Source organism: Monodon monoceros, unplaced genomic scaffold, assembly GCF_005190385.1.
Source record: "Monodon monoceros isolate NGI ecotype Baffin Bay Population unplaced genomic scaffold, NGI_Narwhal_1 Super_Scaffold_18, whole genome shotgun sequence".
Taxonomy (NCBI): Eukaryota; Metazoa; Chordata; class Mammalia; order Artiodactyla; family Monodontidae; genus Monodon; species Monodon monoceros.
In genome coordinates this window covers 147,550,587-147,575,937 of record NW_021703774.1, presented here as the reverse complement: position 1 = coordinate 147,575,937, position 25,351 = coordinate 147,550,587, and the positions used below count along the sequence as shown (strand labels likewise).

General features: G+C 48.3%; 1 pseudogene; it reads right to left on the bottom strand.

Moving 5' to 3' along the window:
- Positions 1-17,088: 17,088 nt before the first annotated feature.
- On the bottom strand, positions 17,089-18,496 carry LOC114899678 (annotated as a pseudogene).
- Positions 18,497-25,351: the final 6,855 nt, after the last annotated feature.

Sequence of the window (25,351 nt, the reverse complement as noted above, 5' to 3'; positions counted from 1 at the left end):
CCAGACTCATCAAGAAAAAAAGGGAGAAGACTCAAATCAATAGAATTAGCAATGAAAAAGGAGAAGTAAAAACTGACACTGCAGAAATACAAAGGATCACGAGAGATTACTACAAGCAACTATATGCCAATAAAATGGACAACCTGGAAGAAATGGACAAATCGTAGAAAAGCACAACCTTCTGAGACTGAACCAGGAAGAAATAGAAAATATAAACAGACCAATCACAAGCACTGAAATTGAAACTGTGATTAAAAATCTTCCAACAAACAAAAGTCCAGGACCAGAAGGCTTCACAGGTGAGTTCTATCAAACATTTAGGGAAGAGTTAACACCTATCCTTCTCAAGCTCTTCGAAAATATAGCAGAGGGAGGAACACCCCCAAACTCATTCTACAAGGCCACCATCACCCTGATACCAAAACCAGACAAAGATGTCACAAAAAAAGAAAACTACAGACCAATATCACTGATGAATATAGATGCAAAAGTTCTCAACAAAATAGTAGCAAACAGAATCCAACAGCACATTAAAAGGATCATACAGAATGATCAAGTGGGGTTTATCCCAGGAATGCAAGGATTCTTCAATATACACAAATCAATGTGATACACCATATTAACAAACTGAAGGATAAAAACCATATAATGATCTCAATAGATGCAGAAAAGGCTTTCAACAAAATTCAACACCATTTATGATAAAAACCCTCCAGAAAGTAGGCATAGAGGAAACTTACCTCAACATAATAAAGGCCATATATGACAAACCCACAGCCAACATCATTCTCCATGGTGAAAAACTGAAACCATTTCCACTAAGATCAGGAACAAGACAAGGTTGCCCACTCTCACTGCTATTATTCAGCATAGTTTTGGAAGCTTTAGCCACAGCAATCAGAGAAAAAAAGAAATAAAAGGAATACAAATTGGAAAAGAAGAAGTAAAGCTGTCACTGTTTGCAGATGACAAGATACTGTAGAGAATCCTACAGATGCTACCAGAAAGTTACTAGAGCTAATCAATGAATTTGGTAAAGTAGCAGGATACAAAATTAACGCACAGAAATCTCCTGCATTCCTATACAACAATGATGAAAAATCTGAAAGAGAAATTAAGGAAACACTCCCATTTACCACTGCAACAAAAAGAATAAAATACCTAGGAATAAACCTACCTAAAGAGACAAAAGACCTGTATGCAGAAAACTATAAGACACTGATGGAAGAAGTTAAAGATGATACAAACAGATGGAGAGATATACCATGTTCTTGGATTGGAAGAATCAACATTGTGAAATTGACTCTACTACCCAAAGCAATCTACAGATTCAATGCAATCCCTATCAAACAACCAATGGCATTTTTCACAGAACTAGAACAAAAATTTCACAATTTGTATGGAAACACAAAAAACCCCAAATAGCAAGCAATTTTGAGAAATAAAAATGGAGTTGGAGGAATCAGGCTCCCGGACTTCAGACTATACTACAAAGCTACAGTAATCAACACAGTATGGTACTGGCACAAAAACAGAAATATAGATCAACAGAACAGGATAGAAAGCCCAGAGATATACCCACACACATATGGTCACCTTATCTTTGATAAAGGAGGCATGACTATACAATGGAGAAAAGACAGCCTCTTCAATAAGTGGTGCTGGGAAAACTGGACAGCTACATGTAAAAGAATGAAATTAGAACACTCCCTAACACCATACACAAAAATAAACTCAAAATGGATTAAAGACCTAAATGTAAGGCCAGACATTATAAAACTCTTAGAGGAAAACATAGGCAGAACACTCTATGAGATAAATCACAGCAAGATCCTTTTTGACCTACCTCCTACAGAAAGGAAATAAAAACAAAAATAAACAAATGAGACCTAATGAAACTTAAAAGCTTTTGTACAGCAAAGGAAACCATAAACAAGATGAAAAGACGACCCTCAGAATGGGAGAATATATTTGCAAAAGAATCAACGGACAAAGGATTAATCTCCAAAATATACAAGCAGTTCATGCTGCTCAATATCAAAAAAACAAAAAACCCAATCCAAAAATGGGCAGAAGACCTAAACAGACACATCTCCAAAGAAGATATACAGATTGCCAACAAACACATGAAAGAATGCTCAACATCATTAATCATTAGAGAAACGCAAATCAAAACTACAATGCGATATATCTCACACCAGTCAGAATGGCCATCATCAAAAAATCTAGAAACAATAAATGCTGGAGAGGGTGTGGAGAAAAGGGAATCCTCTTGCACTGTTGGTGGGAATGTAAATTGATACAGCCACTAGGGAGAACAGTGTGGAGGGTCCTTAAAAAACTACAAATAGAACTACCATATGACCCAGCAATCCCACTAGTGGGCATATATCCTGAGAAAACCATAATTCAAAAAGGGTCATGTACCACAATGTTCATTGCAGCACTGTTTACAATAGCCAGGACATGGAAGCCATCTAAGTGTCCATCGACAGATGAGTGTATAAAGAAGATGTGGCACATATATCCAATGGAATATTACTCAGCCATAAAAAGAAACAAAATTGAGTTATTTGTAGTGAGGTGGATGGACCTAGAGACTGTCATACAGAGTCAGAAAGAGAAAAACAAATACCGTATGCTAACACATATATACGGAATCTAAAAAAAAAAAAAATGGTCATGAAGAACCTAGGGGCAAGATGGGAATAAAGATGTAGACCAACTAGAGAATGGACTTGAGGATACGGGGAGGGGGAAGGACAAGCTGGGACAAAGTGAGAGAGTGGCATGGACATATATACACTACCAAACGTAAAATAGATAGCTAGTGGGAAGCAGCCGCATAGCACAGGGAGATCAGCTCGGTGCTTTGTGACCACCTAGAGGGGTGGGATAGGGAGGGGATATGGGGATATATATATACATATAGTTGATTCACTTTGTTATAAAGCAGAAACTAACACAACAGTGTAAGGCAATTATACTCCAATAAAGATGTTAAAAAAAAAGAAAAGAAAAGACAACAGGGTGCCCGAACTCAGAGACCACCAGGTCAGGAAACATCTTCAAGTCTTCCCTTCCCCACATTTTATAGGTGGAGAAGCTGAGGCCCAGAGAGAAGAGGGATGTGTCCTAGCTGGGATTTGCAGCCAGTCCTTCTAACTTCCAGGCAAGTTTTCCTTTCTCAACATAATGCTGTCCCATTGGTGTAAACTATTAGTAGTAGTAGTATTACTGGTATTGTCATTTTTATTACTGTTATCACTGCTTACGTGGTGACACTCCTTTTGGCCAGACGCTTATTTAATCCTCCCTCCAACCATCATATGCAACAGACAATCTTAACCCCATTTTACAGATGAGGAGCTCAGGAAGCTTAGAGAGGTTAAATGACTCATCCGTAGTTTCCCAGTCAGTAGGTGGCAGTGTGGGGAAGTGGTCCCAGAGCTTGGAGTCCCAGTGCCTGAGGTCAAACTCCAGTTCTCTGCTTATCAGTTGTGTGGTGTTGTGTCACTTGCCCTCTCTGAGCCTTAGCTTCCTTTCTTGTAGAACAGAGCTGCCTGTTCCTACCTGGGACGGGGCTGTGAACAGGCCTGGGAGCAACACTAGTGCCTGGGCCCATCACTGGCTGTGTGCCCTCAGCCAAGCCTTCACACTCTGAACTTTGAGGCCTCATCCAGGGATGGGGAAAGCAACATCCACTTTGCAGGGTTGGTGAGGGCGTTCCAGTAGAGTAACCGGCAAGAGCTGGTCCCTCCTGTTCCTGGTGTCCTTTTTCCACCAGGCCCATCTCTGAGGTCCCTCTTCCTGAGGCTCTCCCAGACCCTTCCATCAGGCTCTGCCCTGCCTGCCCGAGGCTCCAGAGCCAACCCTGAGCTCACTTCTCTGCTGGAACACAAGTCTGCCCAGCATGGCATCGAGTTTATTTATGAGGCTGTCTGTCTGCCCCACCCCTGTCCCGGGAGCCCCGGGGCAGGGCCCTGTCTGATTCACGGCCCGGTGCAGCGTCTGGCCAGCGTCTGGCCAGCGTCGGGGAGCGTGTGCTGAGCAGCGCTGATGGGAGCTGGTTCTGGGAGGAGGCATCGGAGGTCTGGCTGGCACAGATCTCAGGCCCAGGGGTATTGGGGGCTGGCTGCTGCCAGGGCTGCTGGAGAAGGCTGGGAACCCTCATGGCTCTCCCTCCTTCGCAGGCTCGTTCACCCTTCCCTCCGCGCCACCCCTCAGTCACTGACTCATTCACTCAGTAACTTCTTCCCTCGCTCATTCATGCATCTGCCTGCGCCTTCACGTACCCCTCACTAATGGGGAGCTCATCCATTCATTTCTCCACACAGTCCTTTATTCATGCAACAGACAGTTCCTGAGCTCTGATATTATACCCAGTCCTGCCCTCTGCAGAAGCCCTAGACGCACACGGAGACTTGGGCCCCAGCCCAGCTCTAAAGATCTTCTATTCGGCAGTGGCGGGGAGGGAGGGCGAGGGGGCAGGAGGCACAGACTTATAAACAAATGACTGCGATGTGGAGTAAAAGGGGCCATGATCACGTACTATGCAACGTGCCCGCAGATGCATCTGAGCTGGCTTCACAGAGGAGGTGACATTTGAACCGGGCCTTGGAGATTAAGAAATACCGAGTAAGAAAAAAAAAAAAAAAAAGAAATACCGAGTAAGGGCTGGCGAGGCTGGGCTTAGAGTTTGGGGAGGGGGAGGAAGAGAGACGACAGAACAGGGAGAGAGACACTTTCTACAGGACTTGGGGACTGCTTGGCTAGGTGACTGGTGAGGCAGAGGGAGGGGCAAGAATTGTGTTCAACCCCACCCTTCATGCAGATATACTGAATCCACAAATACAGAGTCAGTGCACAGGCAGCACCCCAGGGACTGGGGATGGAAGAACAACACAGACACCTGCCCTCAAAGAGCTTACGTTCCAGTGTGGGAAAAAGCAAACCGAGCATGTAATGCTAGATGGCGATACGATACGTGCTTTAAAGAACAGTGGAGCAGGGGATACTTGTTAACTCGTGTGCTCAGGGCGGACCTTCCTGAGGAGGCAACACTTGCGAGAGATGCTGCATCTGGCGAGGGTGTCCACGCAGATCGCTGCTGGGAACTTGACCTGCTTGTCGAGGAAGGGGCTGGCGTCCATTCAGCATCACGTCCACACCCTGCATTGGGCTGAGCAGCTGTGCAAACTATGGCAGCCACAGTGGATGCTTTCATGTGGGCATCCGTCCACCCGCTGCCCCCTTGCTGCCCTGCAGCAGGGACCCGCCTTCATCTCTGAACGTGATGCCCAGCACAGGGCCTGGTACATATGGCTCCCTGGGGACCAGGAAGCCACAAAGGGGTCAGACTGGGCAAGAGACTCAGGGGTAGCTGCTGCCCATCCAGGCAGGGGTCAGAGGTGGATGAGGAAGTTCAGGGCCTCTGGAGGGGTCTGGGTACCCATGGGGAACAGGATATCTTCCAGCAGGTGCCCAGCCCTTCACGGAAGAGATGAGCATGGGGGAAATCCAGACCCACCCCACTCCCAGGCGGGGGTGGCAGGGAAGTGTTGAGTTCCCTATACTAGCCTTTCTGAGAATTGAGATTCTAGAATTGGGGCCCGCACTGAGGCTTTTTCTGATCCTGGAGCCAGAGGCTCTAGAGAGGGACAGAGTCCTGGAACGAGGTCCAGGGAAGAGAGGGTGGCGGGCAGGGGTGAGCAGGTGTTGGAAAACTGTCTCTTCTCGAGCTTTTTCATCTTTCTTCCTCCTCTCCCCAAGCTTTGAGCCCAGAGCCCAGCCTCTCCGGCCCTTACTGATGGGTATGGGGTCAGCCCTGGGGTTTCTCCTGGGGGGCAGAGGCTCCTTCCATTCACCCTGGGGCTCCTGGCTCCACCAGCCTGGGGGAATGCCAGAGACAGGCGCGTTGGGCTTGAACGCTGCATTAGGACTAAGCTTAGAAGAGGACCCTTAGGGAATGACAGGGACCCTGAGGCAGATCAGGGTGCTCCAGGGGCACTGGGGTCTGGGCTGTGGCCTCTGGTCCCCAGAGCCTGGAGACCTCTCCGGAGATGCTGAAGGTCCTCAGCTCTGTCCAAGGAGGATGCGGCATCCTTCCTGCGAGAGGAGCATGGGCCTGTGCTGGGGGTTTGCAAGGAGGACCTTCAGAGTTCAGAAAGGTGCATGCGCTTCCTGCCCTGAGACTCCGGGATGGAAGGGAGAGAGGGGCCAGGCTGTGGACAACTCAGAGCTGCAGCCCCTCTCCTGACCCCAGAAGACACTGGAGTCCTGCCAGCTACCATTTGGCAAAGATTTGGTGAGGGTTTCCTGTGGCGGGGAATATTCACGCAGCTAAATCAGGCCAGTGTAAGTTGTCGAAAAAAAAAAGCTAAATTTTAAAGAAATATTGTTACTACTCTTCTTGAGTCATTGCTTTGTCCTGCAAATAAACTTCCCGCAAAACTGACAGCTGAGCCATAACAGGCACCTGGGGAATTCTGGATGCCTTGAATGACTTTTTAATCCTCAGGATTTTAAATTACAAATATAATTTATGCTTACTCTAAACATTCAAATGTTACAGTAATACCAAACTAGAAAGGGAGATCCATTTCCCCCAAGTTCTCTTCACCAGAGGTGACTACCACTAACAGTTTAGAAGTTCTTCCCCCAGATTTTTGTGCGAATGTTAGGGTAACATGGATAATTTCTTTGCAATGTGTATTTTTTCTCATGCTTCCTTGTGCCGGAGGCATCCATTTGCCTCAGGGAGGATTCAAATTGTTAGAACAGTAATATAAGAGGAATAAAGAACAATGCTTAGTTAGCTTTGACTCCCAAAAGAAGATCTCAAAGTCCATAATAAGACAATAGTCTTAAAAACTGGCTTTGGTAAGTGACATATTGGTTAAGATGCTTTGGGCTGCAGGTAATAGTAAGTCTAACATACACTGGCTTCAACAATGAAATGTACTGGCTTAGGTAACCAGATTCCAGAGATAGGGTGGGCTTCAGGGCTGGCTTAATCCAGCAACTCTGGCCCATCTTTCTGCAATCCCTTGACTATGCCCTCCTCTGTCTGATGGCTTCATCCATGGGTTAGTTTCCCTCAGAGTTGCCAGATGTCTGGTCCACACATTCACCACCAGGACACTTAGGGGAAAGGAGAGCACATCCCTTCTGGTGGTTCCTTCTTAAGAGCAAGGAAACACCTTTCACAGAAGCTCCCAGCACTTTCATCTTGGCTAAGGTCACATGCCTGTTCCTGTGGCCAGAAGTGCACCCTGCACTGGCATTTAGGCCTGAGTTTCTGGACCAAGTGGGATGGGATTCCATGACACCAGTTAGAGCTGTCCCTGGAACTGAGGTTGGGGTCAGTTTCCCCAGAAGCATGTGGGTGGCGTGAGGGTAAGACAGACTCCAGAAATGAAAACCAGGGTGTTTTTAAGAGGAGGAGCAGGGAAACAGAAGATAGGTAGAGAATCAGCACCACCTACTATAAGAGAGAGAAAGCCGAGTTCCCTGCTCCCAGAGCTTTGTCAAGAGCAAACTTAGAGGACTGAACATGGAGTTTTATACTCTAAGGCACAGGTAGAAAGAATTTAGGGTACAATGCAGGGGAAACGCCTGCCCACCTTGGGAGGATGTGGGCAGTGCTTCCATTTCTCAGAGGAGCCACTAGAGAGTTGGATAAACAGATTTGGAGGAGGAAAGAGTGATGCGAAGAGGCTGCCTGAGGGATACTGTGCCCCACTCTTCCCTCTGAGCCCCAGCCTGGGAGAGGTTGTGGAAAAGATAGAACCCCAGAGTGGGACTTCTGCCCACTTCTAGAACTCTAGAACTCTGTAGATGCTATCTGGGGGGAAGTTTGGTCCACGCCCACAGTAGAATAGAAAGGGCAGCAGGAAATGTGTATTGGTTTCTTGGGCTGCCATAACAAGTGGTTTAAAACAATGGAAATTTATTCTTTCACAGTTCGGGAGGCCAAAAGTCTGAAATCATGGTATTGGCAGGGCTGTGCTCCCTCTGAAGGCTCTAGGGGACAGTCTGTCCCTTGCGTCTTCTGGCTTCTAGTGGTTGTTGGCATTTCTTGTGACCCCATCACGCCACCAGTCTTCGCCTCTTTCTTCACATGTCCTTCTCCTCCGTTTCTGAATCATCTCTTCTGCGTCAGACCTCCCTCTGACTTTCTCTTTAAAGGGCACTTGTCATTGGGTTTAGGGCCCACCTAGATAATTCGGGATGATCTCATCTTGAGACCCTCAACTTAATTATATTTGCAAAGCCCCTTTTGCCAAATCACATTTGCAAGTTCCGGGGGTTAGGATGTGGACATGTCTTTTGGGGGGTCAGCATTCAACCCATTACTAAGAGTGCAGGCAGAGGGAAGACCAGGGAAAGTGCCCCTAGTCACACTTGTCTTCTGCGTGATGTGGAAGGGATACCTCAATTTCCCAGTACCCCAACAATGGGAGGACACAGAAGCCCACAGAAGGTCACTCAGGGTTCTGGTGGGTCACTTGCCAGTCAGGACCCTGGACAGGGTCACAATGTCCCAGAAGTCCCAGCCAGACTGCAGGGGTTCTGATCAGCCCCCCTCTTCTGGAGTCTCCACAGTCTTTTCCAAGTCAAAACCGGCCCTGGGCTCTGCCTGCTGCACAGGTAATGGCAGCTGGGAAGGAAACCAAGGCTCATAACCAACAGGAGAAGACATTCTGACAAGAGAAACATGAGGCCAAGGAGGGGCCTTTCCCTGATGCCTTGAGGACACCCAAGCTTCTAGTTCTTAGACCCTCATCTTGGGAGGGGGACCCCCTGTGAAGGGGAAATAACTCTGATAGGGAACTGAAGTTTGCATGGACTGAATCCTCCAAAGAAACTGAGTTACTTTTAATTGCAAATAGCTTATTTTTTCCTGCCCTTCCCACCCCCCATCTAATTGTATAAATGACAAGCCTTCTGCAAGAGATAGGAGTGCCAGGTATTTTTTTTATTAATGGGCATATGCTATACATATTACTTTGCAAATCGCTTTTTAAAAAACCACTTTATTGAGGTGCGATTGTGCAAAGTGCATTTAACACTTCATACATTAGACATATTTTTATGATGGTATATTTTAGAGTTACCTTACTTCTTTTTAAATCCATGCATTATAATTTATTTAACTAACCCCCTCTGGTTAAATAAATTTGGGTGGATTATTTGGCTTCATTGAATTAACAAACAAATCAAGTCCAGCAAAGTGCAATATTGCCCATTCAAGCTGGAGTTGCAAAAATGCAATATTTTCTTTCCTCTCTCCTAAATCTATATAGCTCTGACCCCCACATTTCAGCAAATGAAAAAGTAATTAATTCTGACTGTTGGTCAGAAAGATGCACCTTCCAGAACACTCTGGGAAGTCAGGTGGAGGGCAGCTTGCCAGGACTAGGCCCTTCCAGTGGGAGTAGCATTCTGAACTCTTGAACGTAAACTGCTGGCAGTGTTTACTCCGCTATGAGTTAGTCAATTGTCGCTTGGGAAAGAAGGGCAGCAGGACAGGGATCTTTGCCTCATTGCAACATGCCAATTGCAAAGGCCCTTTAAAGAGACTCCCTGCACATCTCTGTATATCTCTGAGGTATGAAGGTGCAGAAAGGGCTTGGTTGTGTTCTCACCTAGTATTTTATTTTATTTTTTTATTTTTTATTTTTTTTTAAACATCTTTATTGGGGTATAATTGCTTTACAATGGTGTGTTAGTTTCTGCTTTATAACAAAGTGAACCAGTTATACATATACATATGTTCCCATATGTCTTCCCTCTTGCGTCTCCCTCCCTCCCACTCTCCCTATCCCACCCCTCCAGGCTGTCACAAAGCACCGAGCTAATATCCCTGTGCCTTGCGGCTGCTTCCCCCTAGCTATCTACCTTACTACGTTTGTTAGTGTGTATATGTCCATGACTCTCTCTCGCCCTGTCAAAGCTCACCCTAGTATTTTAATCAGAACATTTTAGACTGCAAGCAGCAGAAACCCTGAGGAAACATAAGCACAGCAGGAAATGTGTTGGCTCATGCAAATGAGGAGTCTAGGAACTTCAGACATGCTGCATCCAGGTGTTTAACTGACACCATGAAGACTGTCTCTCTCTCCATCTCCCAGCTAGGGCTGCCTGCCCTTTTTTTTTTTTTTCCTTGGGCAGATTTTCTCCGTGGTGCAAGTTGTCCACCAGCTGCTATAATCTCTTCTTTACAGCTCATGATCTCAGAAGATGAGAGAGTTTCCAGGAAGCTCTGACAAAAGTCTCAAGGAAGACTCCAATTGGCCTGGCTTGGGTCATGCATTTATCCAGTCATGGTGTCTGGGGGTGGGGGCTCTGGCTGGCCAGGCGTGGTTCACGAGTCCCCCTGCCTGGGTGTGGGGGGGCTGCCCAACTTAAGCCACACAGACAGAGCAGGATTAGTGGGGGAGATGCAACTTGCCAAAGATAGGCTGGACTGACAAACAGATGTTCACGAGGCCTGGTCCCTGTCAGGGTTACACCTTTGTAGAGAAGATGCTTGTTACTTGGATACAGAATTGGATATGGCTGAACTCCAAACTGATAGCTTTGCAGAGCAAAGCAGACTTTGACTGCAGAGCGTCAAACCCTGCCCAGACCTGTCTTAGATTCCCACTTCCCAGTCCCCCTCAGGCCAAAACAGTGGTTGGGGGGTGCTCATCCAAGCCCACACCCCTGGGCCCAGTCTCTCCCTGACCCTCTGCCTTCCTTATGCAGGCTCCACAGACAGTGCAAACACACACAGCTTTTCTGACCCATGAGAAGACCTTAGAGGAGCAGCACATTCTGAATTCAGGTAGCCTAAGGCTAGGTACTAAGTGGGTCCTTCTCAGTGTTTCAGGACCCTGTACCTTAGCTCAAGGTCCTTTGTTAAGGTCAACCTTGGGGTCAGCTCTTGACTCTCCTGATTCCCACGCTGTGGCCTAGGTCTCTGCTGGCCCCGGCTTGCAGCCTCTCTGCTGGGAGTTGCATCTGTGTCTCCGGCTATGGGAGGCATCCTGGGGTTTGGGGGTGCTTGTGGTGCATCGTCAGAGGACTGCGGGGGCCCTGGAAAACAGCATTTTGAGATGGTCTTAGGGACGCAGCCTAGCTTGGGTGTATGGGCAGATACACATATGGCTGGTGCATCTTCTCATTCGACCTTCATGGTAGAGTCTCTGCTGACCCCGCCTCAGTCTCATACCCCTCCGCTTCCCTATATAGCCTGAGCTGGACAATGCAAACCCTTTCTCTAGGCCTTTGTCTACACTGTCCCCTCTGCTGGAATGCCCTCTCCTCCCTGGTCAATCAATACACATCCTTCAAAATCCAGCTTCAAAAGAGTAACCACTTCACACAAGTGAGAATTCGACCGTGACTAGCGTTCGTAGACGTGCTGTAGCGTGTGCGCCCACAGCTCTGAGCCTCGGGGCTTCTGTGAGCCTGGGAGATGCCAGGGAACTGACACCCTCTCATGCCTTGACATAGCCCTCAACCAATGACTGACAGGCGTCGGTGTATAAAAACCCAGCTCCCTGGTCCCCTGAGTGGGATCATTCTCTGGGGTGTGGTTTATACGATTTCCCAGAGTCTCCCTGTGGGATTAAACTCCAGATGCCCGAGGTGGTAACCTGCTTGTGGACACACACTTCAGGAGCCTCCTCCCTGCCCCCTCTGTCGCTTCTTCACTCCCTTTTGAGTTTTTCTAGGATCGCCTGCTGCGATGGACTGAATTTTGTCCCCCTAACCTCCCATGTGACTGTATTTGGAGATCAGGCCTTTAGGGAGAGGATTAAGGTTAAATGAGGTCATAAGCGTGAGACCCTAATGTGGTAGACTTGGTGTCCTTATAGGAAGAGGAAGAAACACCAGAGATCTCTCCCCCTCTCCGCACATGAGGCCATGTGAGGATGCGGTGAGAAGGTGACCATCTGCAAGGCAGGAAGAGAGACCTTGCCAGAAACAAACGCTGCTGGCACCTTGGTCTTGGACTTCCAGACTCCAGAACTGTGAGAAGGTAAATATCTGTTGCTTTGACACCCAGTCTACGGTATTTTGTTACGGCAGCCCTAGGAGGCGAACAACCTGCCAGTGAAGCTACTTGCTCTCCAATCCTTGTCTCAGGGTCAGCTCCTAGGGAACCCAAACTAAGACGGGTGCTCAGCTTCACTAGGCAGCAGGGAAATGCAAATTATTTCACACCTGCCGTAATGGCTAAAAGGCAAAGCACAACCATGCTGGTGCTAGTGGTGATGTGAAGCTGTCACGTACAGCTGATGGAAGTGTGCAATTGTAAAGCGTTTTGGAAAACTGTCAGGGTCTAACAAAGCTGAAGATGTGTATATCCTATGACCTAGCAGTCCCACCCCTAGGTATACCCCCAGTAGAAATACATACATACGTTCATCAAAACTCAGGTGCAAAAAAAAATGTTCAAAGCAGCACTATTTGTAATAGCTTCCAGACTGGAAACGGCTCAACTTCCATCAACAGTGGAATGGATGAACACATTGCAGGCCATTCAGGTAATAGAATACTACACAGCAATGAAAAGGAAGAAATCCTGTTACATGTTGCAGCATGGATGAACGTCAAAAACAAAATGTTGCACAAAAGAGACCAGACACAGAAGAGGGCATACCATAAGATTCCGACATAAAGTTCAAGAGCATAATATTTGTACGTAAAAGTGTACAGATCATAGACGCCCAACTTGAAGAATTTTCACAAACTGAGAACACCCATGCAGTCTGTAGCCTGAGCAAGAAATGGAACATTACTGCTACCCCAGAAGTCCCCTTTCTGTCCCCTTTCGGTCACTGCCTGACCCCATCCCCCCAAGGAAACCACCTTGCTGACTTCTAACACCACTAAAACTGTAGGTTTCTATCTATGGAATCTTATGGGATGGAGTCTTGTTTTATACATTTTGTTTGTGAGATCATCCATATTATTTTGTTAGCTGTAGTTCAATTTACTTATTCATTCTACTGTTGCTGGGCTTTTGCATAGTTTCTAGTTTGAGACTATTATAAATAGTGCTGCTATGAACATTCTAGTATACAGCTTTTTAAAAGGTCTTCGTTTCTGTGCGAGGGCTTTCTCTAGTTGTGGCAAGCGGGGGCCACTCTTCACCGCGGTGCGCGGGCCTCTCACTGTCGCGGCCTCTCTTGTTGCGGAGCACAGGCTCCAGACGCGCAGGCTCAGTAGTTGTGGCGCACGGGCTTACTTGCTCCGCGCCATGTGGGATCTTCCCGGACCAGGGCTCGAACCCATGTCCCCTGCATTAGCAGGCGGATTCTCAACCACTGCGCCACCAGGGAAGCCCTAGTATACAGCTTTTAAAAAATTTTTTATTTTATATCGAAGTAAGTTAATTAACCATGTTGTGTTAGTTTGAGGTGTACAGCAAAGTGATTCAGTTACACATATTCATGTATCTATTCTTTCTCAAATTCTTTTCCCATTTAGGTTATTACAGAGCACTGAGCAGAGTTCCCTGTGCTATACAGTAGGTCCTTGGTGGTTATCTATTTTAAATATAGCAGTGTGTACATGTCAATCCCAAACTCCCAATTTATCCTTCCCCCCCCGAACTTTCCCCTTTGGTAGCCATAAGTTTGTTCTCTAAGTCAGCAGTCCCCAGCCTTTTTGGCACCAGGTACCAGTTTCATGGAAGATAATTTTTCCACAAATCAGGGGGAGTGGATGGTTTTGGGATGTTTCAGAGCATTACATTTATTGTGCACTTTATTTCTATTGTTATTACATTGTAATATATAATGAAATAATTACACAACTCACCATAATGCAGAAACAGTGGGAGCCCTGAGAGTGTTTTCCTGCAACTAGATGGTCCCATCTGGGGGTGATGGGAGACAGTGACACCCGAAGTGTGTTGCTTATGTCCAGTCTACTCCATGATCTTGTTTTGGTTGCTGTCACTGCAGAAAACCCAGCTTCACAAAGACAGGATGTTGGAAATGGAAGCAGGCTTTTCAGTGCTTTTGTGGCAATCTCAGGATATTCCACCTTGATTTTCATCCAGAATGTATGGAGATTTGAAGTTGCCTTAAACACACTTTTAAGGCCACTGTCATTTACGATCTCAAGCAGTTGATCCTCTTCCAGAACAAAGTCCATTCACCTGGCTTATTCACAAATGGGTTGCAGATCCATTCCTTCCCAGTTCGGGGGTCTTTTGTGGTTGGGAAGTAATGCTCAAACTCTTTTTTTTTTTTTTTTTTGTGGTATGCGGGCCTCTCACTGCTGTGGCCTCTCCCATTGCAGAACACAGGCTCTGGATGTGCAGGCTCAGCGGCCATGGCTCACGGGCCCAGCCACTCCGCGGCGTGTGGGATCTTCCCGGACCGGGGCACGAACCCGTGTCCCCTGCATCGGCAGGCGGACTCCCAACCACTGCGCCACCAGGGAAGCCCGCTCAAACTCTTTTGAAAGCTGAGATAGGTGATCATGCACCAGCTGGGAGAAAGAAGGCCCTCGCTCAGTCTCTTTCAAAATCTCTGCTAATGTTTGAAACATGTCAAAGATCCCAATGTTCACTCGTCATCCCCATAATTCCAGTTTGACTTTGAAAGCAGCCACTTTATCTGCCGACTTGAACACAGTTGTCATTCTCCCCTGAAGTGACAGATTGAGTTCACTGAGCAGGTTGAATATGTCACACAAGTAAGCAAGTTTTGCGACCCATTCCTTGTCACTGAAGTGTGCTGCCAGTGGGGACTGTTCTTCTAAAAGAAACCTCTGGAGCGGCTCTTGTAGCTCAAAAACTCTGGCCGGTGATTCACCTTTAGAAGCCAGCTCACTTCTGTGTAGGAGAAGACGTGTGTGCTCTGCATCCATCTCCTCACAGAGCTGCACGAACAGACGTGAGTTAAGGGCACGTCCTTTAATGTGGTTGATAATTTTAATCACCTCCCGCAAAACGTTAAGTTCAGGTGACATTTTTCTGCTAGCCAGCAGTTCCCTATGGATGACGCAGTGCGTAGACTCACATTCAGAAGTGACCTCTTTGACCCGAGTAGTGAAACCAGAAAGCCGTCCAGCCGTGGCAGCCGCTCTCTCCGTGCATATACCGACACAAAATGACCAATTCAGTTTTCCTGATATGTAATCGTTCAGAGACTTGAATAGTTCCGCAGCTGTGCTGCTGGTTGGCAACAAAAGTGCACATAACATACCCTCATGCACACCTTCCTGAAAAATATATCGCACAAAAACAAGCATTGTTGCCTTGTTGTCAACATCGGTAGACTCGTCAACCTGGATTGCGTACCATGGTGACTCATTAATGCTCTCTAACAATTGTGCCTCAGTATCCTCTGCTATTTCATCAATTCGTCTAGTTGTGGTGCTAGCCGAAAGAGGAACACGTGCCACCTTTTGAACTGCAGCCTCTCCTAAAAGTTCATGACAAATGTCCTGAGCAGCAGGCAGGATCAACTCTTCACCAGTAGTAAAGGGCTTCTTAGCTTTAGCCATGCGGTTAGCCACTAAGAGTGATGCTCTCAGTGCAGACACATTTGATGAAGTGGTGGCCTTCAATAATTGCTTCTGTTCTTCGTGTTCATGGTTTTTTTCCTTTGAAAAACTCCAAACGCTTGTCTTTCAATGCAGGCGCTTGGTCTCCATGTGGTGAAGCAGTTTTGAAGGTTTCATGGCTTCGTTGGATAGCCGGTGGCCACATATTATACAAAGCAGGCTTGGAGAGTGTGAATCCCCTGTTGCAATGAACCCGTAATTTAAGTAGGACTCTTGGTATTTTCTTTTAAATGTAGCTTTCTTTTTCTTGGCAGTCTTAGAGTCTTCTGCTGTCTCATCACTGGGTCTTTCCCCCTTTTCAAAGAAGCTCTCCAGTGACGTTTGTGTTTTTACTCATCCTGGCTAGGGTTAGCTTGTGGGCTTACCAAAACTGTGACTGATGCAAGTGTGAAATGCAGGAAATGAGGATGGAAGTAAATAAAATAATGGGCGGGCCATACACAGACTAAAACGTGTCGGATTCTGACTTAAAGCCTGCCACTAGATGCAGCTGTACAATTGATGTACATCAACTCACTTGCCACAAGAAAGCCTGCCACCAGATGCTTAATTGTTGCTTGCCACTCACTGATAGGGTTTTGCTATGAGTCTGCAAGCAATTGATTTATCATGGTCTCTGTGCAGTCAAACCTCTCTGCTAATGATAATCTATATTTGCCGTTGTTCTCCACTGCTAGCATCACTGCCTCAGCTCCACCTCAGATCATCAGGCATTAGATTCTCATAAGGAGTGCACAGCCTAGAGCCCTCACATGCACAGTTCACAGTAAGGTTCACGCTCCTATGAGAATCTAATGCCGCCGCTGATCTGCCAGGAGGCAGAACTCAGGCAGTAATGCGAGCAATGGGGAGCAGTTGTAAACACAGATGAAGCTTCGCTTGCTCACCTGCCACTCACCTCCTGCTGTGAGGCCTGGTTCCTAACAGGCCACGGACTGGTACCAGTCCATGGCGGGGGGGGGGTTGGGGATCCCTGCTCTAAGTCTGTGAGTCTGTTTCCATTTTGTAAATAAGTTCATCTGTATCATTTTTTTAGATTCCACATATAAGTGATATCATATATTTGTCTTTCTCTTTGTGACTTACTTCATTTAGTATGAGACTATTATAAATAGTGCTGCTATGAACATTTTTAAAATTATTATTTTATTTATTTTTGCCTGTGTTGGGTCTTTGTTGCTTCACCTGGGCTTTCTCTAGTTGTTGCGTGCGAACTTCTCTTGTTGCAGAGCATGGGCTTTAGGCGTGAGGGCTTCAGTAGTTGTGGCTCGTGGGCTCTAGAGCTCAGGCTCAGTAGTTGTGGCGCAAGGGCTTAGTTGCTCCGCGGCATGTGGGATCCTCCCGGACCAGGGCTTGACCCCGTGTCCCCTGCATGGGCAGGCGGATTCTTAACCACTGCGCCACCAGGGCAGTCTGAGCACTTTTTTTTTTCCACTGTCTCTTTCATCAGGTCTTTATTCAAAATTAGCTGTCCAAAATGATTTGACCTTTACGAAATAAACAAATTTAAGTTTATGCAGCAGCCCTCTTTTCTTCTGTGGTGGGGTTTCTTTTCTGTGGGCTTCTTTTCAGCTGTTGGTTTCTTGGTCACTGCCACCTTTTTTCCTGCCAAACGCTTCTGCTTCTTTTTTTTTTCCTTTATTTTTCTTTTCTTCTTTTTTTTCCTCTCTTTTTTTTCTTCTTTGTTTTCTTTTTTTTTTTTCTTCTTTTTTTTCTTCTGCTTCTTAATGCCAACAGCCTTCTTTCCTTTCTTTCCCACCACAGGCTTCTTGCCTGGAACCTCCTTCTCATCTGATTTGTCTTCTAGTGCTGCTGCAGCCCTATGCATCTGGATTTTGTGGTTCTTGGTCTGGAGAAGAATGGTGTTCCAGCTAATGGTCTTTGCATATGGGTTTAGCTTCAACACGATTCTCAGGTTTTTCAGTGGATTCTTCCTCAGGACTCTGAGATGATTCTTCTTGCGTGGTGCTCAGAGGGCTCTTTGGATCTCTGGGCTTTTCAAGATTCTGCTAAGGTCTGTACTGAGCACCTTGTGCATGGGGAGGTTGTATCAATAGTTAGTCTGGAGGGAGGCAGCTTTACGCCAAGTGCCATACAGCTCATCTAACCTGCGGAAAGCACTTTCAGTCCAAATGCAGGAACGTCCCACATGCCCACCAGGAGCAAGTTTCAAAACGTTCAGTTTGCTTATATTAAGTAGAGTAATTCCAGGGATGTTTCTGAAGGCCTTGATGGTACCACTGTCCCCATTACAGATGATGCAGTGTCTCCTGCTCTGGGTACAGCAACGGTTTCTCATTTTCCCTTTGCCAGCTCTCATTGGCTGAGAGGCGTAGACCTTTTTCACATCATTCCAGGCCTTAAGTTTCTTCAGAAGCAAAACAGCCTCCTTGGTCTTCTCGTAGCCTTCAACTTTATCTTCAGCTACCAAAGGAAGTTCAGGAACTTCCTCTATATGATGACCTCTAGACATGACCAGCACTGGTAAGGCCGAGGCAGCCAGTGCAGAGCGGATGGCATATCGCTTCTGCGTTGTATTCACTCTGCGGTGCCAACGTCGCCAGATCTTGGTTGGCGCAAACATGCGGCCTCCAAGACATATGTTTCCAAAACCATCCTGGCCAGAACGGTGAGTCCCGCCACCTCGAACCCTGGGAATTTGAGCCACAGCTCTGCCAGTACCCCAAGACTCGGCACTGGTTTGATGACCCGCTAATTCACTGATAGCATCGAGTTGTCTGTTGTTTTTGCACAAGTTGGCGTGAAGAAAGTTTACAATATCTGGTCGAATGGGAGTCTTGAACACAGCAGGCAAGGTGACATTTTTGTCAGATGGCTCCCCCTTTTTGGAGTACACTGATATCAGTGGACGAGCACACGCCATGGCCGGGAGAGGAGAAGACCGCGCACCTCGCAACCTGGTGGCTCCCATAGGAAAAGCTGAACATTCTAGCATACATTTTCTGATGAACATCTCTAGGCATTTCTTTGGGGGTATATACCCAGAAGTGGAATTGCCAGTCCATTGCTTGCTTTGATTTCATTTTTCATCTTCTGCTGTCCTGATCCTTACTGAGGATAACCACGGAGACCTCTGGTTTCCTTTTCTGGATGAAGTCAGCGGCCCTCAGTTTCCCTCTGTGGCTGGGCCATGCCTGCCTCGCCCAGGTGCTGTGAGGCTTTAAGAGCGTCTCAGGGGAGTAGGATAAGGTCATGGCCCAGCTGGCCCAGCTCCCAGCATTCCTGAGGCCAAAGGTATTTATCCCAGAGGAATGCCGATACTGAAGACCCAGCCCTTGCTGCCCCAGGAACCGGGCTGTGCAGGAACCGGGCAGTAGGTGAGCCTCGGGTCAGGGCTGGGCCAAGCAGGGGAATGCTGGGATGGACAGGGCACAGCCCAGGCCTCAGGGGTCCCTGGGCAGGGGGCAGGCAGGTCCTGGACCACTGTGGACCCACGTGAGCAGGGGCTGGCCTCCTTAGCACCTGCTTCCTCTTCTCTGGGTCTCTACTGTATCAACTGGGGATCAGAGTTACTTCTTCACCAGACTGAGGACTAAAGGAGATTGAAGATGCTTACCTGGGTCAGTGGGCATTGTCAACCCATTTCACAGCCAACGAAGCTGAAGCTCAGAGAGGTTGAGGGGCTTTTCTGAGTCACCAAGGATTTGAGCCCAAGTCTGTCTGGCACTAAAGCCTGTGCTCTTTCCACTGCCTGCCTGGGGGTTCACATGGTGTGGTTTGAGGGGTGTAAGGAAGGCCAATCTGCAAAGTCAAGCTATGTCTTCTCCAATGCTTGAATTTCCACCATTAGAATTTAACTCCTCTGCATTAAGTAATACCCTCTTCTGAAAGGCTTAGGGGTGTAAGATGTGCCACATCTAATGTTTTGTGTGCAAATAATTTCCTGGCAGAATCAGAGAACAGGATCCTTCTGAGGTATGCTGGGATGCCTTCATTCACTTCCTCAGCCCCACCAGGGCCCTGTGCCATTTCATGAATGGGAAACTGAGGCACTGAGTTGCTCAGATCCCTGTCTAGGACCTTCCCCAGGCAGCGTCCCTGCTCTGCCAGGACCCAGACCAGAGGGGCTGAGCAGGAGAGGGTCAGCGGAGGGCCCTGGGGTTTTGTAGCCGGGATCTGCCCTGGGGCCTGCCAGGACATAGGTGTCCCTGGCCCAGTTCTGCAGAAGGGAGGGAGGTACGGGTGTGGTCTTGGGCACTAAGATAAGCACTGCTCCCATCAACTGCTGCGCTCACGCCCTGCTGTCCTCTTTACCCTGGGGCCCCTGCAGCCCTGCACCCCGACCTGACACTGCACAGCGCTAGAGCTGCAGCTGGGCTGGCCTCCCGCCTGCCGGGGCTCCTCCCATGGCCCCAGACTTGTGCTGAGGTGCTTCTGGCCCTGCACGTGTCTCAGGGCCTCTGAGGCAGAGATCCCTTTGCAGCAAGGTCCTCTTGGCTTCCTAGGGACTCATGGCTGCTGCCCCTCAGTCTTGGGTTGGGGCCCTCGGAGAAGACCTGAGCTAGGATTTGAGGGCATGGATTTATTTTTGAGGTGATTCCAGGAAGCTATAAAGGACGTGGAAGTAAGACCGGAAGGGCAGCCAACACAGGCAAGTTAATGAGCAGCAGGTGGAAAGCGGGGCTCAGCCCCACTGGGGACCTCCGGGAGACGGCGTGGAACCAGTCTCAGGGTCACCCCACCCATGGCGTGAGGAAGCTGTGGTATCTATCCACCACCCCTATCCTTTATGATCAAGGGCTGCCCCTGAGGGCATATTCCAAAGCCCCTGGGATAGAGCCACGGACTTCTGCTAAGTGTTGGGAATGTGGGTGGGGCTTGAGAAGGAGAGATGGAACATGACGGGAGAGCCTGGTGAAGGTGCTGAGTTAGGAGGGCTTGAGTCCCAGCTCTGCTGCTGATTCATCTTCTCTGAGGGTCAGTTTCTGCATCTATCAAATGGGAATAAAAATACTGCTTACCTCCCAGGTGTGTGGTGGGGATCAAGTGCATGGGTGATGCTGGCACCTGGTGGAGATTGATAAATGATGCTTTTCCTTCCGTCCTCCAGGCCAAGGGTCAGGCTGACTCATCCAGACTTGGGGCACCCAACGACCTGCCGTGTTTACCAAACATTGCTCCTCCCAGAGCCCTCCTCCCTCCCCTACCCTTATCTTCAGTTTCTAAAATCAAACCGTGCCTGATATCTAAGCTGTGCCAGGCTGGCGTGGGCTCTAGGGACCCAGGAATGCCTGAGCCTTTCTTACCCTGGGAGTTCACAGTCCAGCTGAGATGACAAATGTGTGGCTGGGTGGTGGCACGGGTGTGGGTTTGGACAGGCGGGTAGCAGTTCGTGGGTCAGGCCTGGGGCAAGGAGGCAGTTCAGGCTGAGAGAGAAGCGGAAGAGCTGGGGTGTGGGGATAGAAATTGTTCTGAGGGGAGGAACAATCTGAGGGCAGATATCAGAGCTTATATTTTGAGGTTCCTTGAGAAACCCCAAGTAGGTATGATTATCCCTGAGTTACAGAGGGAGGCTGAGAAGGGACCTGCCTTGCCTGGTTGCTGTCAGAGCAGGGGATGGTCTGACACCCTCACTCCCCCACTCCCACTCAAGCCAGAGTTGGGGGCATCTGGGTCCAGAACAATACCTCCCTTGGTGGGGGTGGGGAGGGAGGTCAGGGCTGGGCAGCCTTGGAAACAGAGGCAGGGGTTCTCTGCTCTGCCCCCTCCCTCTCCTGCGTTTCTGAGCCCTGCGTGTACTTATCCACCACTGCCATCCCAGATTGGGGTGGGAAATCCTTTACTTTCGTGTTCTTGTTCAGATTCCATATGCATTTTGCATCTATGATATATCCATGTTTGTACTTAAACTCAGTAAGGTTTATAACGACTTACTAATTACTAAAATAATCAATCTGCCTGTAATGAAAGCAATGACACTGTCCCTCTGTTGGTTCCTCAGTGTGCGTAGAGGAGAGAGGTCCAGGCCATGTGGGATGGGCCCTGGAGGAGATGTCATGGTTTGCAGACCCTGAGGTGGCACCTCCTGGGGTGCAAATGCACACTTGTGTGTATGTGCATTAGCAGAGAGACACACTGCAGTAGTTCCATATACAGCTGTGCCCACACGCACACAGAAGCACCTCTAGATCCACACACGTGGATGCTCTCCATCCACACTTACGGACACTCTATGCATGTGTTCTGACACATGCTCAGACACAAATACACACATTAGCTTGTATGCTTGTGTCACCGGTGCGCCCACACACCTGTAATCCCTAATCATGGACTTGCACGCATATCCTGCAGGTACGCCTGCACTCTCACGCATGCACACGGATGTAGGCACACGTATGCACACACATCTAGGCAGCCACAACCAGGTGAAGACTTACACTCTCAGGGACACTCAGGCACACATACTTGTACGTGTCGACGTGCACACAGGTGGATTGTGTATGGACAGCCATTATACGAGACACAAACCTGAATGCCTGGACACCAGCAGAAGGATCCCCAGTCGGCACACAAGAATACATTTCACACGTTGGTGTGCCCTGGGTGCGTGTGCTCACACTTGGTCTCACGTTAGCCAGGTGGGACTCCAGTGTGCCGAGCTCACCACGCAGCATCAAAGTTGCAGGGAGGGAGCCTCCCCTCCCCTGCCCTGAGTCTGCCAACTCCCAGCAGGAGCCATCCTTCCCCCTGCGGAGTGACTCATGCACGTGGCAAGTGTAGAGTCTCCAGCGGGAGCAGATTCAGCATCTACCCTGTGAGAGGGACTTCCCCGGCCTGGCAGCTGGGAGCTTGGAGCCCAGAAAGGACAGTGACCCGCCTGGGTCTACACAGCAAGGCCTGGGCAGAGGCAAGACCAGGATCCAGTCTTTTCTAAAAGGCTAGTTTGGATTGCAGGCTGAGGGGGAGGCAGGACTCCCCAGGATCCCCCTCTCCAAAACATCTGCGGGTTCAGGTGCCCACCGTCCCCCACCACACGTGCTTAGCCATGACAATGCTGTCGCCAGGAGCGCCCTACTCAAAGGTGCATCTATTTGGGAAGGGTGGAGTCAGCTGAGGAAGTAGACTGGCCAGCCCCTCCTCCATCCTTAGCTCCCTGCAGGGCCAAACCACTGGGCAGGACTGAGAGGCTGGGGGCTCACGCCAGCCTCAGACGGACAGGCCCGCAGCCAAACAGGATCCTGGAGAGCAGCGCTGGAAGACCCTAGGAGGGGTCCTCTGCAGCAGGGGATAGGGTGGGACATGGAGCGTCTCCAGGCCCCTCACCCTCCCCAACCCAGGTGGCATCAGGCGTATCTCTTTTGCATATCAGATTCCTTGTGAAGAAGTGGTTTCGCTATCAGAGTAGCAAACAATAAGAGATGGATAAAACCCTGTGCTGGAAGGCTTGTGAGGAAAGGGCACTTGCACCTAGGGGGGACAAGATTGCAAATTAGAACCTCATTCTTGGCAGAATATTTAAAATGTGCTTGTCTTTGGCCCAGCAATTTCATGTCTAAAAATCGGTTCTTTGAGGACAAAGGTGTATAAACAAGGTGTCTACTGCAGCATGTTTATGAAAATGAGAAATGGAGGCCTTCCAAAAGCCATCAGCGGGTGATGGTCAAGTAACAACAGTCTGTCCATGCCAGGGACCACGTGGAGCTGTTAAAATTAAGATGGGGGTGGATCTCTGTGTACCGGTCTAGAAAGTGAGAGGCCTTTGGAGTGAGAAAAGAAGGTCTCAGAATAGGGAGACTTATGTCACCATTTATTATTTTAAACACCTCTAAAACATTAGAAAACATATACCTGAATCCATAGGAAAAGGCTACTTACTCCACTCTCAGAGTAGTTGCCTTGGAGAGGGAGGTCAGGAGGAACTTATTTTAGAAGCTCCCATATTCTTTTCATTTTTTTAAAGCCACAAGTTCTTGTGTATGTATTGTCCTAACTTTGTAATTTAAAAAAAGAGAAAGTATTAAGATTTCTTATCTCATTATTTAGTAGATGGAGGCCAGAGGACGCAGCGACCCATCCACATGACCTCAACTGCAGCTCTGACCTTGACCTCACCCAAGGATCCTACCTCAGCTGCCCAGTGGCAGGGCCTTGGGGCCAGGAGAGGAGCCATGGCTGCATAGGTGGGGATGGGTGGAGAGATGGGCTCTGGGGTGCAGGCCAAAGATGTGCTGCAGAGGGAGCAGCTCCCCCCAGGTGTGGAGAGATGTCCCCTGGGAGAACTACCCATGTGCCGAGATAGCAATCCTTTATCACTGGGTGTCCTGACACCCCTGTTCTAGCTTGGGGCTCTGCCTGGCAGACCCTGGCTCTGCCACCTTCAGAAATGCTGCTGAGAAAAGCCACCCTTCGCTAAGTGCCCTATGGGTGCCACCTCTGGTGCAGTTGCTTGCCGTGGGTGCTGACCTACACTATCTTACTTTGACTGAGGAGACAGTGATGCTTAGTGGTTAAGGCCATGGTCTCTGTAGCCAGACTTCTGGGGCAAAGCCCACCACTGCTGCTCACTAGCTAAGTGACCTGGTGTGGGTTACTTAACCTCTCTGGACCTCAATCTTGTTGTCTATATGATGATAACACAGCATCTCCCCAGAGGGTCGCTGAGGGCTAAAATAACATGCTTAAACCAAAAAAGTGGAAACAACGCAGACAAATGGATTAACAAAATGTGGTCTGTCTCTACAAGGGAATATTATTCAGTCATGGAAAGGCATGACATACCGACACATGCTCCGACATAGATGAACCTTGAAAACATTATGCTAAGTGAAAGAAGGCAGACACAAAAGGCGACTTATTGTATGATTCCGTTGATATAAAATGTCTGGAAGAGGTAAATCCATAGCGATAGAAAGTAGATTCCTAATTTATAGGGACCAGGGAAGTGGGATATGGGGAGTCACTGCTAAAGGGTGAGGTATTCTTTTTGGGGTGATGGAGATGTTCTGGAATTAGATAGTGGTGATGGTTGTATAACTGTGAATATATAAAAAAAAACCCCACTGAATTGTACACTTTAAAACAGTGAATTTTATGGGGTGTGAATTAAGTCCCAATAAAAAATATGCAGCAAAAAAGAATTAGGAATGAATATAAAATTTACGTATAAATGTAGCACACGGTGTTTATTGGATTGGTGGGAAATGGGACAAACTTAAATACACACCTACAGAGTAACAAATACATGTGGTACAGCCTTATGGTGGTATGTTATATAGCCATGAATAAAATCTTGTTTTGGAAAATTTTTAAAAATTAAATAAAGTACTTCGGACAGTGCCTGACACAAGAAGTACCCATAGTGTGTGAGCTGTTATTAATGAACTCCAGGACAAGCCTATATGGTTGGTCCTCTTTTCCCCATACAGCGGATGAGAAACAGGGTCAGAGAAGGGATGGGATGTGGCTACACTGCCCTCCTTCTGGTCTGCTGTCGGGGAAGGGCAGAGTCTTGGCTTCAGGCCAGTCTGGGTGCCCATCTTGTCCTGGGTCTGCCACTTTCTAGCTGAAAGGCCCTGGTCCAGCCCGTCTCTGCATCACTCTGAGTCTCTCATGGCCATGGTGTACCCTCAACCCCCAGCCCATGGAGGGGGGATAGGGTCGCTAGGAGGAGTCTTTGAGAACATGCCGCCCAGCCGGCGGTGCTGTTACCATGTCACTGGGACCAAATGAGTGGAGACTCCAGGAGACCTGATCGCTTCCTCCAGCCCCGCCTGCCTGGAGTAGCGAATCACAGGTCCCTGAGGGTGACCTATGG